This window comes from Myxocyprinus asiaticus, chromosome 30 (genome assembly GCF_019703515.2).
Source record: "Myxocyprinus asiaticus isolate MX2 ecotype Aquarium Trade chromosome 30, UBuf_Myxa_2, whole genome shotgun sequence".
NCBI classification, from domain to species: domain Eukaryota; kingdom Metazoa; phylum Chordata; class Actinopteri; order Cypriniformes; family Catostomidae; genus Myxocyprinus; species Myxocyprinus asiaticus.
The window spans coordinates 15,893,097-15,908,019 of record NC_059373.1 but is presented as its reverse complement, the minus strand read 5'-3'; the positions used below and the strand labels follow the sequence as shown (position 1 = coordinate 15,908,019).

At 37.4% G+C, this 14,923-nt stretch overlaps 1 pseudogene; it reads left to right on the top strand.

The window, feature by feature from the left end:
• The window catches only part of LOC127421648 (adenylyl cyclase-associated protein 2-like), a 57,301-nt pseudogene that overhangs the window by 17,971 nt on the left and 24,407 nt on the right, over nucleotides 1–14,923 (top strand).

The window sequence follows — 14,923 nt, the reverse complement described above, 5'->3', positions numbered from 1 at the left end:
TGTTCATCACTCAGAGATGCGGTTTTACGAGCGGGGCTTGTAAAAGTCCTGCGTTATTTGACTCTAATGGATGAACTCAGTTTCTGTCTCACCCGCGACGGCGAAAATGCACAACAATCCAATTTGGTTGGACCACAATACAGCAAAACAAATTCGTGATAATTAATACCCTGAGTATTAATAATGAGCGGACATGGAGGTCCGTAAACTGTACAAGCAAAAACCTTGAAACACAAGAATAACACGCTATAATATTCTATCTCTGCCCAGATGTAACCTCTTACTTGAATCGCATGAGGACACAGGTAGAATGTGTTTTCCTCCGTCCTTTAACTTTGACCCGGTTCCTTGAGGCTCGGGTGATGACGGGAGGCCGTTTCCTCGCTCTGTCGGTGGGCGGTACGGCTGTTGATTCTCGGCGGGCTGGCAGAGAACTCAGAAATGTCGACTTGATTGAAGATGGAAGAGAAATCTTTAATGTCTTCACTTCTGTAGGCAAACGGATGAAGATGCGAATTGCTCGGCGGTCTCCTTCGGATCCGGTAGAGTGTTTGGTTGAACACAGAGTAATCTCAACTCGTCCAGCGAGATGGAGATTGTATGGCTACAGTTTCAAGTCGGACATTACTCCCTTGTGCCACGAGTTTGCACCGGAGAGCAGCAAAAGCTACGTCTTTATTCGGTGAACGAAGTCGCTGGAAGCAACCTGGAAGCATTTCAGAATTATTTGAACTCCTGATGATGTCATGTTTGAGGGACGTTCTGTCGTGTGCCTCATCCAATAAGAGTTGAGAGATCGATCCTTTAGTGAGCAAGGCTTCATGGATTTGTAGTCTGTTTTGGACTCCCTTTGTTTGATTTTGGCGCGATTTTTTTCAGTATAATTTACGACATGGAATGTGTGGGGGCTGAGTTAGGTTTTACGACTGTTAGGCCTGCCTTTGTCTTCTATCTGAATACATGAGGCCCAACATATGTCAATGTATATTTTATAGAGAGATAGAAATGCAGATGGGGATTAGAAGAGAAGGTGTAGATGTAGTCAGTAGAAAACAAATAACAGTGCAGTCATTTTAATGAGAGCCCTTAGTTTATAGTACCAAATGACTACACATACTCACAGTAGCCCTACAGTACAGCAAACTCGCAACTGCTGCTTTCCAGGTTCACATAACTCTGCTATATTTGACAATTGACTTTGTGCTACTCTGCTACTACTATGACTTTGCTGCCTTGTTAAAGTGATATTCACCCATAAAAAGGAAATTCTGTCATCATTTAGTCACCCTTATGTTGCTCCAAACCCCAGATGACTTTCTTACATCAGTGGAACACAAAAGAAGATGTTATGCAGAATGTTAGCCTCAGTCACCATTCAGTTTTAATGTATGGAAAAAACATGCAATGAATATGAAAGGTGGCTAATTTTCTCAAGTAATCCTCACTGCGGATTGTAGCATGATTAATCCACTATGTAGTCGATTTCTGTGATGTATTGGATGATTTTAATGTGCACATGAGAGGCATATTATATCAGATTCTCTTTACAACTTGTTACACATATGATATTATTTAGTGTTATCAGTATAGCATTTAGCTTATTCGCAACTTTGTTTGACAGGCAGTGTTAGTGGCTAATGAAATGTTAGTAGTTTAACTATTGCTGCTAGACATCTGTGTCTGTATAAGCTTTAATGTTTAAATTCATCCATATAACAAATGTTATTTTCTCTCTGGCAGCTTCAAAGTTTGGTGCTCATTTAAATACTGCATATATACATTGTTTTGTATTTTATCTTCACGAGACTGCTCTGCTTGTGCCGTATTGTAATCAACCACTGCAGGATACATACTGTACATGTAAAGACAAACACGTTCTTTTTATTCTTTTCATCTCAAGTAAGTCATAGTTTACATGTATTGTCCATAATCCACCTATTATAGTTTAACCACTATTAAACGTCTTATACTCTGTCATGTATATAGCCTTTATTTGATTCATACATACACTGTATTGTTATTACATGCCTATGACTGCTTCCACACATCTATGATACAACTTATCTCTGTAAGACAAGAGAATAATTACAGTTGTGCTCAAAAGTTTGCATACCCTGACAGAAATTGTGAAATTTTGGCATTGATATTGAAAATATGACTGATCATGCAAAAAAACTGTCTTTTATTTAAGTATAGTGATCATATGAAGCCATTTATTGTCACATAGTTGTTTGGCTCCTTTTTAAATCATAATGGTAACAGAAATCACCCAAATGGCCCTGATCAAAAGTTTACATACCCTTGAATGTTTGGCCTTGTTACAGACACACAAGGTAACACACACAGGTTTAAATGGCAATTAAAGGTTAATTTCCCACACCTGTGGCTTTTTAAATTGCAATTAGTGTCTGTGTATAAATAGTCAATGAGTTTGTTAGCTCTCACGTGGATGCACTGAGCAGGCTAGATACTGAGCCATGGGGAGCAGAAAAGAACTGTTAAAAGACCTGCGTAACAAGGTAATGGAACTTTATAAAGATGGAAAAGGATATAAAAAGATATCCAAAGCCTTGAAAATGCCAGTCAGTACTGTTCAATCACTTATTAAGAAGTGGAAAATCCGGGGATCTCTTGATACCAAGCCAAGGTCAGGTAGACCAAGAAAGATTTCAGCCACAACTGCCAGAAGAATTGTTCGGGATACAAAGAAAAACCCACAGGTAACCTCAGGAGAAATACAGGCTGCTCTGGAAAAAGATGGTGTGGTTGTTTCAAGAAGCACAATACGACGATACTTGAACAAAAATGAGCTGCACGGTCGAGTTGCCAGAAAGAAGCCAATACCACAAAAAAACCCGGTTACATTATGCCCGTCAACACCTTGACACGCCTCACAGCTTCTGGCACATTGTAATTTGGAGCGACGAGACCAAAATAGAGCTTTATGGTCAAAACCATAAGTGCTATGTTTGGAGAGGGGTCAACAAGTATTGTGTATTCGTTATTTGCATGATCAGTCATATTTTCAAAATCAATGCCAAAATTCCACAATTTCTGCCAGGGTATGCAAACTTTTGAGCACAATTTTATATAGATAAATAGATATTTACTGATAGATATTTTCAGTCTCTAAACCATATATTTCAGACAGCACAACAAGGACAAATAAAAATGTGTGTAGTAGATTTTTATTTCCAAAATGAAGTTAAGATTTCAATTATAAATCAAATTAAAGAAGGAATAGGGCTGTATATGTTCTCAAAACAGAATCAAACAAATAATAATAATAAACAATACATACATATAATAGTCACCATCCATACCAAACAAATTCATTCAAAACAGGGACTAAAAATGAAATGATCTGGAAAAACAAGCCAACAAATAAGCCACTTACCTCACCAAAATAAATACAAATAAGCAATTAAATTGTTTTCCTTTGTGGTAGATTTATCAGCATAGAAATCATAACAAGCATACAGTTAATTAACAGTAAAGTATAAATTTAATTACAGATCTGCTTCTGAGTCAAAACCCGGCAGCATCAAATCTGTATTAATGCATCATATCTACAATAATTCAGTGAAGACTTGGAAACAATTGAGAAATGTACTTTTTACCTCTAATAAAGTTTTCCTTGTATCTGGATTAGCCATGCATGTACAATACATGTAGTAATTATACATACAGTAGTTGTTAAAAAGTTCTTCAGTCACAGAGTGCGACATCCACAATGGGCAATTAGGCAAAAAAATATGTGATTATGTGTATTTTTCATTTTTTCAGGCAACATGAAGTGGTGTAGTTCAAAAAATGTACTGTGATAAACTTTTTGGCCTTTAGTTTCATGAACAATTATCGGAATTAAATTAACCAGTTATACTGTAACGGTTACCAGCATTTAAAAATAACATTTTCACTCCGGAACAATTGAAAATCACATTGTTCCCATTTTTGGTTAAGTTCTACAAAAGTTTTGTTCATTTTTGGTTTTCGTTCCTTGAACCGTTTTTAGTCCCTAATTCAAAATAATCAGCAGTAATACCTCTTATATTCTTCAGAAATCTAAAATCCCTGATTATCAAAAGTTGTTAGTCCGCAATAATATACCAGTACAAAAAAAAGCATTTAAGGAAATGCAATCATTATTACATTCTCTCATTCTTTATTTACACATAACGCTACATAATGTACACGCTAAATAAAACATTTGCATTAAAAACATCCAGAATATCATGGCTTCAAACATTCTGCGCATTCTTATTAAAACACCCACTACGTCACAAACATCCACTATGTATTGGATTAAATCCACCACATCATCGTGCTACAGTCCGCAGCAAAGACAGGGAGGAATTTTAATATTCGGGTGAACTATCTATTTAAATCTGTTTGTATCAGAATAAAGGGGAAACAATATTAAATTCTATCAGTGAAGTCCATGGTTCTTGGGGACCAGGGTTCAAGTCCCCCTACCCCCCCCCCCCCCCCATTTCATGTCTCTCTTTTGACAGTCCTACAAAATAAATGTCAAGAAGCCTGAAAATAAAATGCATCTTTGATCATCTTTTAATTCATACTGTCCCAAAGACCCTGAACTGAAAGCTATTGGCCACCAACTCCATCAGAATTTTGTGTGGGGTGCAGCAGGCACTCCACATCAGTCCTCACAATTCATTATTTGTCTATGAGTGCTTCTGTCCTGTCTGTCCTAACACAAGGTACTTTTTGTGTTGACACTGGGATGACAGCCTGTAAACAAGGACTGAAATGTTAGGGTGTCTTTTTGACTGACAATACAAAATGACCTATATGTCTTACAGAACATTTCATGGCAAGTCGCTACCGATTGGTAACTAAAGAGCTGCTTTAGAAATGAGGCACTGGACAATGTACTTAGTGTACACAGAGGCACAGAGGGTCGTTCTAGTATGGAATGTAATATTATGAGAAGAGGGAGAGGGAAGGGGGGAATAAAGAGCAGAAATAAAGTGGGAGAGAGCGATGTATGTGTCCTCTTTGTTAACACTGGAATTCTCCTGTAGCTCTGTTAGTCACAGAGGAAACATTTCCCTTTTGGTCTAATAAGAGATGAAAAATGGCTTTATGGTCATGAGTGTGTCTTTGGCTCTGTGAAAACAGAGACTTTTTCCACAGAGACTCTTACTGTATGTGAGAGCTTATCATGTCCTATAGGCCTGTGTGCATGTGTTTTTGTGGTCTTGTTAGTCAATCCTTATTTGTTTATTGTTTGGGCCCCACAAGGAAACAGATTTACAGGGCTAAATCACATGTCACATGTAAAAAGGTGTTTGTAAAAGGTAGGGTTAGAATGTATGATAATATTCAAATTAATTTAAATATTAATATTCAGTTTTTTTAAATAGCTTAATTTAAAAATGATTTGTTTAATTTCTGTGCCACTGGCAGCACCAAGCAGCATTGCAAATAATTTATTAATAATATATGAATAAATATATGTATATACATTAAATAAACTACATTTATTATTTAATTTAATTTATTAATATATTAATTTATAATTTAATATTTTGTAACATTACAGCAAAAATATTAAATAAATTAAATTTTAATTAAAGTTTAATCATTTAAAAAAAAAATCTTTTTAATTTCGATTTTTTTTTTTACAAATATAGTAATTTTATTATTCTTTTAAATATTCTGTTTTCAAACCAGTTTCCCAAACACTTCTACCACCTCTTCCATACTATTGGTTGAGACAGAAGTTTACATGTTGGACTGCTCAAACAAACACCACAGTGAGCGCGTTTACATGCACATTCGTACACCAACTATGTCACGGTCCCGTCACTCTGTCAGTCTGGGTTTTTGTCTGACAGGACTGTGGCATTATCGTCCCATGTCCATCTTGTGTTTCGTTGTCTGTCTTTGTGTGGGCACACGGTTTCGGTTGTATTCCCTGCCGTGTGCTCTTCGGCCTGTCTTGTTTCATGTCAGGAGCACGGTGTCTGGATCCTGACTTCCTGTCTGGTTCGGTTTTGGTCTGTGTCGGGATCCGGACACTCATGCTCCATATCTGTCTATTATTGACATGGGTGCATCGCGTTTGTGTACTCTTGACAGCATGCTCTCGCGTCAATAGTTTGTCTGTCTCTCGCGAACACGGGTGCACCTCCCGTTGTGCGCCCGGGCCACGAGATGTCTTCATGTTTTGCTGGGGTTCGGTCACTTCGGTCTAAGGTGTCATTTGTGTGTGTGGCTGAACTCTCGCACAGGTGTCCTTCCTTGTTTTTGTCGCCTGTTGCGTGCAACGCGTGGTGTTTGCCTCGTGATGTACACTCAGGTTTCGTTTAGTGTGAGAATGCGTGGCATCGCTTTGTTTGTCATTGCTACGCATTCTCTCGTCTTGTTTGTTGGTTGGCATGGGCCTCCTTGTTTGCTTATTATTAGTTAATTTGCCTCACCTGTCCCCTGTTAACCCGTTTGATTTCTCCCTATATTTGTCTCTTTGTGTTTGCTGTCCGGGGCCAGTTCGTCTTGTTTCCAGTCTTGTGTGTCTTGTGTTTCCAGTCGATCTTCCTTGCAGTCCCAGTCCTGTTCGGTCCGGTCGGTCCTGATTCCCCGTTACCCTCTGCCTCAGCCCTGGATTATGTTTCCTTTGTTTTATCCCTTTCGGGTATTTTATGTTTATAGTTTTTCCCCCTTGTGGGAGTTTTGGTTTGATTTTTTTCCCTTTTTGTTTGTATTAATAAATTCATTTATTTTAACTCTGCGTTTAGGTCCTGAGCCTCTCTTATTCCTGACAAACTATGGTTAATTGTCACGTTTATGTGTTTTGTTCTTGTTTTCATGTCTTTTATTTTAAAGTTTAGTTCCTGTTCCTGTTCAGGTCATGTGGTTTCATGTCATGTGATTTCCTGTTTCCTCATGTGTTCCTGGTCATGTGATATCCTGTTCCCCTCCATGTTCATGTGTCTTGTTTTCATTGGTTCATTGTCTTATTATTAGTTCAGTCTTGTGATTGGTTGTCTTGTTTACTTGTTACCCATGTCTGTGTATTTAAGCCCTCATGTTTGCCATTGTCTCTTGTCAGGTGTTGTTAATGTAAAATTGTTTGTGTACGTCGTGTTATTGTTCCACCAAGCCAAGCCAAGCCAAGTCAAGTAAAGTCAAGTGTAGTCTAGTCTAGTTCATGTTTATGTTTTGTTTTTTAGTCAAGTTAAGTTCATATTTATGTTTAGTTCACGTTTGGATTTACGGTTTTTGGATTTCACTTATGTAAATAAACTGCACTTGTGTTCTTCACATCCTCATCATCTTGTTTTCATCCTCTTCAGCCTACCCCAACATTACATTAATAAGCCGAGGACGCATGTGGTCATGTAAATGCAATAAACGACATTCCTTTATCGATGTAACATCATACACGGCATAAGAATAAACTGATCGACATGGGAAGATTTTTGTCCATTATGGCTATTTTGTGTTGCATGTAAACCTTAACCGCCGTTCTTACTGGCATATCCAATTTATGCACGTGTTGTGCACATGCCTCTTACATTTTTACATCAAAAGCGGAGAATAATGTGATTAATTCAAATGTCACGTGAACATGGATTTCTTGCTTTGCCAGATTTTTTAGACAAGCTGATTTTTGGGCGTGATCAGCATATTGGTGTGTAGATAAACAGACTCAATATTTATACTCCTCAGGAGTCAACCTGCTGTACGAATGGCTTGTTTTAGTTGTCTCTGCACATAAAACTGGTATAGGAGAAAGTATTTTAACATCAAAAACACTTCACACAACAATGGAATTTCATGAAAGGTCAACATCCTTGAACTGTGCAGGTGTGGCAGCACATTCATTTAGTTTAATGCAATGATATGATTCCCATTATCAAATTCTTTTGATGAGCTCTAAAAACATCACATAAAAGATCCACCTTTCTTCTGCTTCACACCGCTGATCTGAAATGCTGTCCGATTCTTGCAGATCTGACCTTTTGAACCTGAAAGTGTGGGAATTACATAATTCCTGTAAAGTGTCTTTATCTCGAAAGGCAACATTCACCAATCTAGGTTTCGCATCAGTGCTGAAAGAGATGTTCTGGTAGAGTGGTTTATCTTTTATAGTCAGCTCCTTTTAAGGAAAAACAGACCTCTGGCTTTCCCTGTGTTGTGCAAGAGGAAGTCTTTTCCTAAATGTGGGATTTTCCTCAATGCGCCTATGTGAGTGTAAGCGACTAGTGCAGCAAAGGATTCCATTCTAAGAGCATTTACTAATGATGAATGTGGGAAAATTGTGATTAACAGGGTTCCCACGGTCATCGAAAACCTGGAATTCTCATATCCAGGCCTGGAAACGTCATGGAAATTTCAGGATACTTTTTTCTAGTTATGCTCGGCTCTAAAATATGTCATAACACTGCAGAAATAATTTACTGACTCAGCATTTTTGTCTTAATTTTCAGTAAAATATATAAATATTCTTAAAAAATATAAATTTACTTGAAGAAAAATGACAAGATTTTAAGTCTTGCTTTCACATAAACAAAAATGTTGTGTGTGTATGCTTACAAAAAAAAAACAAAACAAAAAAAAACATTATTTGCCAATAGGGTATGAAAAATATTAAAAAGAATTCAAAGGGAAAACAAGGTTATTTTACTTAATGATGTTAAAAATGTAAGTTCGGGAGGAGCTTGTTCATCTAGTCCTGCCAGTCATATCCCAAGTATATATAAGGAGTGGTGGTGGCGTAGTGGACTAAAGCAGTGAACTGGTAAGCAAAAGGTTGCTGGTTCAATCCCCACAGCCACCACCACTGTGTCCTTGAGCAAGGCACTTAACTCCAGGTTGCTCCAGGGGGATTGTCCCTGTAATAAGGGCACTGTAAGTCGCTTTGGATAACAGCGTTTGCCAAATGCATAAATGTAAATATATAAGCAGCTTCCCTTGCTCCAGTGTCAATTCTTCTGTCCCTCTGAGGCCAGCCTGTGGGAGGCCTCTCATACACAATTATCAAATGCTGTCACCACAGTGTTGCATATATTATTCTTGCAGGCCCGCTTTCTGCAGCTGTCACCGCAGAGACACTGAACAGCTCTTAACTTAGATTGCATGACAGGGGTTCTCCCCCCCACGTGTTGCTGCGTGGTAGCCTTCGTGGTTTTTGTTGCCGCTCCGGCCTCACACATGATTTTTGGCCACGGTAGTATCCACAGAAGACCATCTTTACCATGCTTCCGCTGAAGCCTTTTGTCTATGCTTCACCACAGCCGTGATGAGCAACTGCAAGACCCCTTCTTCTCCAGTGCATACATTCTATATGGTGCTCCCGGGGCTGGCCTGGGCATCTTAGAGCTCAAGCTCAGTTCAGCACTCATGATGTCATTTTGATTTGAAAGTTAATGTAATGTTTAGATATTTTAACTGAAAAAGAAGACAAAAAACTGATTAAGAAAGTTTTTCTTTTTTTTTTTTCAATACAGCTAGAAATTGCTCTTTGTGAGTGGAATGTCTACTGTATACAATTATTTAAAAAAAAAAGAAAATCTTATCAAGTAATCACGAACAACTGGAAAAGTCTGGAATATACTGTAAATTCTTTGGTCAAAAGGAATAGGAACCCTGGATTAATGTCACCCAAAGGCATTACTAGACCCATTTTAGGATGGCTTCAGCCCTCATAAAATTAATCTCAGCTCCTCTAAAAATCTGTGACTTTGCAATCAGCACATAAGTGTTTTAAACAGTTGCAGCCGCAGCACTGCACTTGTTTTAATCACAAGGCGCTTTGGTAGCTTTTCTTGCCTGTAAAGTCTGACTAAAGTGCGAGCCAATAGCATTGGAGTGTGGGCTGTGAAGGAGCATATCATTGGTTTGACCAACTGAACAAATACGCCCCATTTACTCATCCACTTCATGACTAAGCGAGGATCAGCATGCGTATTGGCATGTCACTCATTTAATTCGGTAATCTTGTTTAACAAGAAGAGAAAGGGGCTGAATTAATTAAGAGTAAAAGTGACTAATGATATTACAATGACATCAGGACATAATTAAACTCTGTAATTACTTTTAGGCTATGTCGTCATTTTTGTATATTCCTATAACCACTGCTAAAGTCTCTTAGTAGACACGCTGACTTGAAATTGGTTTAATGACTCAAAACACATAAAAGACTTTTATTTTATTCCAAGTGAATAAGTGAACAAACATTAACTAATCTTTTAGATATAATACCAGTATTTAACCAGGATTGTTCTATTGAAATTAAAACCTTTTCGAAATGATTTTCTCGTTTGAATGAATTCAAAAGACTCGAATCACGAGTTAATGACATACAGAGAACCATCATCTGCATTAATTCACTCCACTATAGATCAACCAAGCTAAATGTGATATTTATTGTAATAATAATTTTTTTGTGGTGTTTGGTATACATTTTAATCTACAGTTGTTGCGTAATTATTGATTTTCTATAATAAACATGTTTTTTTATTTTTTTATTTGTTAATTATTTGAATGGTCCTTTAAACAATTTCAGTTTTTCTTTTTTTTTTTTATAACTTTATAAGTGTGTTTAGAATTATTTTAGAAAATGACAATATTCTGAATGAATATTATCTGGCTATCTTGAATGGTGTAAACACAGTAAAAAAAGAAAAAAGAAAAAGACAAAACACTATCTATACTAAAGAGTGTAATACATTAAATGTGCACATCTAATAGTGTCATTGGGGGCTGAGCCCCCCTAAGATTGAAATCCTAGAATCACCCCTGATGAGACCTACCAACCTACTAACAATTACTGGTATTTGAAATGAGGTTTTTGATGGCACTTGAAATGGAACTCAACGCTCTGTTTTCACTGAATGAGAAATTAAACTTTGTAATATATATATATATATATATATATATATATATATATATATATATACATATATTTTTTTTTGTTTTTTTTTGTTTTTGTCTGACAGGCAGAAATGGTTAACAATGCCATGCAGGTCCAGCGTACCTTCCTTAAAATGGCCACCACACACCAGGAGCCAGCAAAGGTACAAACAAATCAAAGTGTTTCTCTGTGTTCGTCATTTATGATTACACTGGATGTTAACTTGCGAGGGTGTGTGATGTTTCATGGTTTCATGGACAAGAAGTCATCTGTACGTTGAGCACTGTTAACATATCTTACACTACAGAGTTTGACATATTTTAAGCACAGTTAAAACAATGTTTAGTTTATTAAAAGTGCCTGCTGTGAGAATCTCTTTATCAGATGACCCATATGAATCTGTCTGTGCAGTCTCTCAACAGAGCCATTATGTATCCACCTGAAAATGAAGTGTTAAAGAAAATGGTGATATACGTTCAGTGCTTTTCAACCTGCTATAATGCTCTTTTTCTTCTCCATACTATTCCGAGCCATGCGGTCAGCCATGCAACATTGGTCTCTGTTCACATAGGGATTACCTCTCCTGTTAAAAAATGCCAATGCGACACATTCCAAGTGCATTCACACAGTGGCCAGGGGGAAGTGCAGGGGGCCAGTGTGATGTCATTCCAGCAGACTTTGGTTCATTGTTGTCAGCTGGCCAAACAGGAAGACACTTGAAGGCTGCAGGCTATTGGAAGAGAGTAGGATGGAGGCTCAAGTACCCTTACAAAGTATTTAAAGGGCTAGTTCAGCCAGAAATAAAAATTCTGTCATCATTTGCTTAACCTCATATTGTTCCAATTGTCATTTGGATAATTTTTTTCTTCTGTGAAACACAAAAGTAAACATTTAGGAGAATGTCCAAGGTGTTATTTTCCATACAGTGAAAGTGAATAATGACCAAAGTAAACTCTAAAAAGGAGAAAAAAAAAAAAAAAAAGAAACATCACAAAAGTACCATAAAAGTAGCTCATATCACTCATATGCTATCTCCTGAAGCCCTAACAGAGCTTTGCATGTCGGAGACTAAGATTTAAAGTGATAGTTCACCCACAAATGAAAACTCTCTCATTATTTACTCACCCTCATACCATCCCAGATGTGTATGACTTTCTTTCTTTTGCAGCACACAAATGATGGTTTTTAGAAGAATGTTTCAGCTCTGTAGGTCCATAGGCAAGTGAATGGGTGCCAAAATGTTGATGCTCCAAAAAGCACATAAAGGCATCAAAAAAGTAATCAATATGACTCCAGTGATTTAATCCATATCTTCAGAAGTGATATGATAGGTGTGGGTGAGAAACAGTTAAATATTTAAGTCCTTTTTTGCTAGAGATTCTTTTCCCTGCCCAGTAGATGGCAATATGCATGAAAAATGTGAATCACCAAAAACACAAGAAGAAGAATGTGATAGTGAAAGTTAAAGTGGAGATTCACTGAGCAGGAAGGAGAATTTGTAGTAAAAAAGGACTTATTGATCTGTTCCTCACCCACACCTATCATATCGCTTCTGAAGACATTGATTTAACCACTGGAGTCTCATGGATTACTTTTATGCTGAGTTATGTGATTTTTTGAGCTTCAAAATTTTAGCATCCATTCTATTGCAAAAGAGCTGAGATATTCTTCTAAAAATCTTCAATTGTGTTCTGCAGATGAAAGAAAGTCATACACATCTGGGATGGCATGAGGGTGAGTAAATGATGAGAACATTTTCTTTCACTATTGCTTTTTTAACTGATTATTTGCTAAAAATGATGGGACTTTTATGTTACTATTTTATCCTTTTTGGACCTTGACAGCCTCTGGTGTATTGTAAAGAGCAGCTTCAAGTTCTGCTAAACATTTCCTTTTGCATTAATTAGAAAAAAGAAAATCACACGAATTTGGATGACATGACTCATGAGGGTGGGTAAATTATGTTTCGGGAGGTGAACTTTCCCTTTAAGGTATTTTTAGATTAGACCTTGTTTAATTTGAACATGGAACCACTATTTACTGCACTCAAGTGAGTTTTAAAGAGTAGAGGATAAAATATCTGATCTTTGTGTGACAGGCTTATGACCTTTGACAGAAAAACCCATGAGAGGATCCAGACATTTACAAAGTCTTACATTTACAAAATCCAGCCATCCTCAAAGAACACACACAGATACGCACACTCTCTCACCCCTCAATTTCGTTTTCTTATTGAAAGTTAGCTAGTTAGCTAAGGCAAGCATCACTATTATTATTTCTCATACTTGGTGTCAGGGATTTGATGTAAATCCCCATCTGTAAGTATTAAACTTCAGTGCATAACTCATCCTGCACTGTTTGTGTTATAGACATAGCTGATAAGTGATACCTCAAACTGTGTGACTTGTTGAGGAGAAGTTTACTATTATTTTAAATCTGAGTACACACTGCATGATTTTGGCCACAATTTTGCCTTCTGAGACAAATTTTGGGGATCATAAAAGATGTATCTTGGCACTAGTCAAAAATTCTTGGTAAATGCATCATTTACAGTTAAAAAAGAGCCATCCAACTCGCTGTTCTCCCGCATTTTTTTTTCTTTTTTTTTTTACTCAGCTCCTGAGGCATTGTGGGATAGTAAAGTGTCCATTCAATGTAAACTTTTAAATCTTGCCAGAAATAGTAGGTCATCTGTGTATTTTGTGCTTACTGTTTTATGAATACTGAGGATTCTGACATACTAATCCATTGGTATACTGTTTTTGGCACACTACAGTATATAGTAGGAAAATATGCATATTCGAATGTAGCTCCTGTCATGAGAAATGGCTTTTACCTAAGATCTCACTGGGATCGTATAGTACAGTCTGACAAGCAACAATCGTAAAGGACTGTAAAAGTCATACAGTGTGCATCCGGATTAAACAATCAGATTTTTGTGAGGCAGACGATTGAACAGCTGAAAAAAAAATCTATAGACTTATATTGAAGAAGGGAGCCTTGCCATATCCAGGGACCCATATATTAGAGATCTGGGGGTGAGCTCTTTTGACTTATGCCACTGGCAATGCCCTAGCAACCACTTAAAACACCTTAGCATCCACATAGCAACACCCTGGAAACCACAACACCCTAGTTTTGTGGCGGTGCACAGAAAATGTACAAATCTAGTTGTTTAATATAATTGTTTATTAAGGACAACCACCACTACCAAGGTCAGGGTATGGGGAGGAGGGAATTTCTCCAAACTGATTCCCACAAATCTGAATGAAAAACACTCAACCTGAATTAGAAATGCCAAAAAAAAAAGTCCAGTGACTATCTCTGTAGTATTCCAGTAGAGACAAACACACACACACACACACACACACACACACACACACACACACACACACACACACACCAGTTCAGTTCAGCTATAATTCTGAAATAAGTTTTTTTTTTCCTGTTCATGTATACTGTATACAGTTGAAGTCAGAAGTTAACATACAGGCTGAAGTCATTAAAACTCATTTTTTAACCACTCCACAGATTTCATATTAGCAACTATAGTTTTGGCTGGTCATTTAGGACATCTGCTTTGTGCATGACACAAGTAATTTTTCCAACAATTGTTTACAGACAGATTGTTTCACTTTTAATTGACTATATCACAATTCTAGTGGGTCAGAAGTTTACATACACCAAGTTAACTGTGCCTTTAAGCAGCTTGGAAAATTCCAGAAAATGATGTCAATTTTGCCCATAATGACCATTGTTATGTTTGGGGGAAAAAGGGTGAGGCTTGCAAGCTGAAGAACACATCCTAACCGTGAAGCATGGGGGTGGCAGCATCATGTTGTGGGGGTGCTTTGCTGCAGGAGGGACTGGTGCACTTCACAGAATAGATGGCATCATGAGGAAAGAAAATTATGTGGATATATTGATGCAACATCTCAAGACATCAGCCAGGAAGTTAAAGCTCGGTCACAAATGGGTCTTCCAAATGGACAATGACCCCAAGCATACCTCCAAAGTTGTGGCAAAATGGCTTAAACAAAG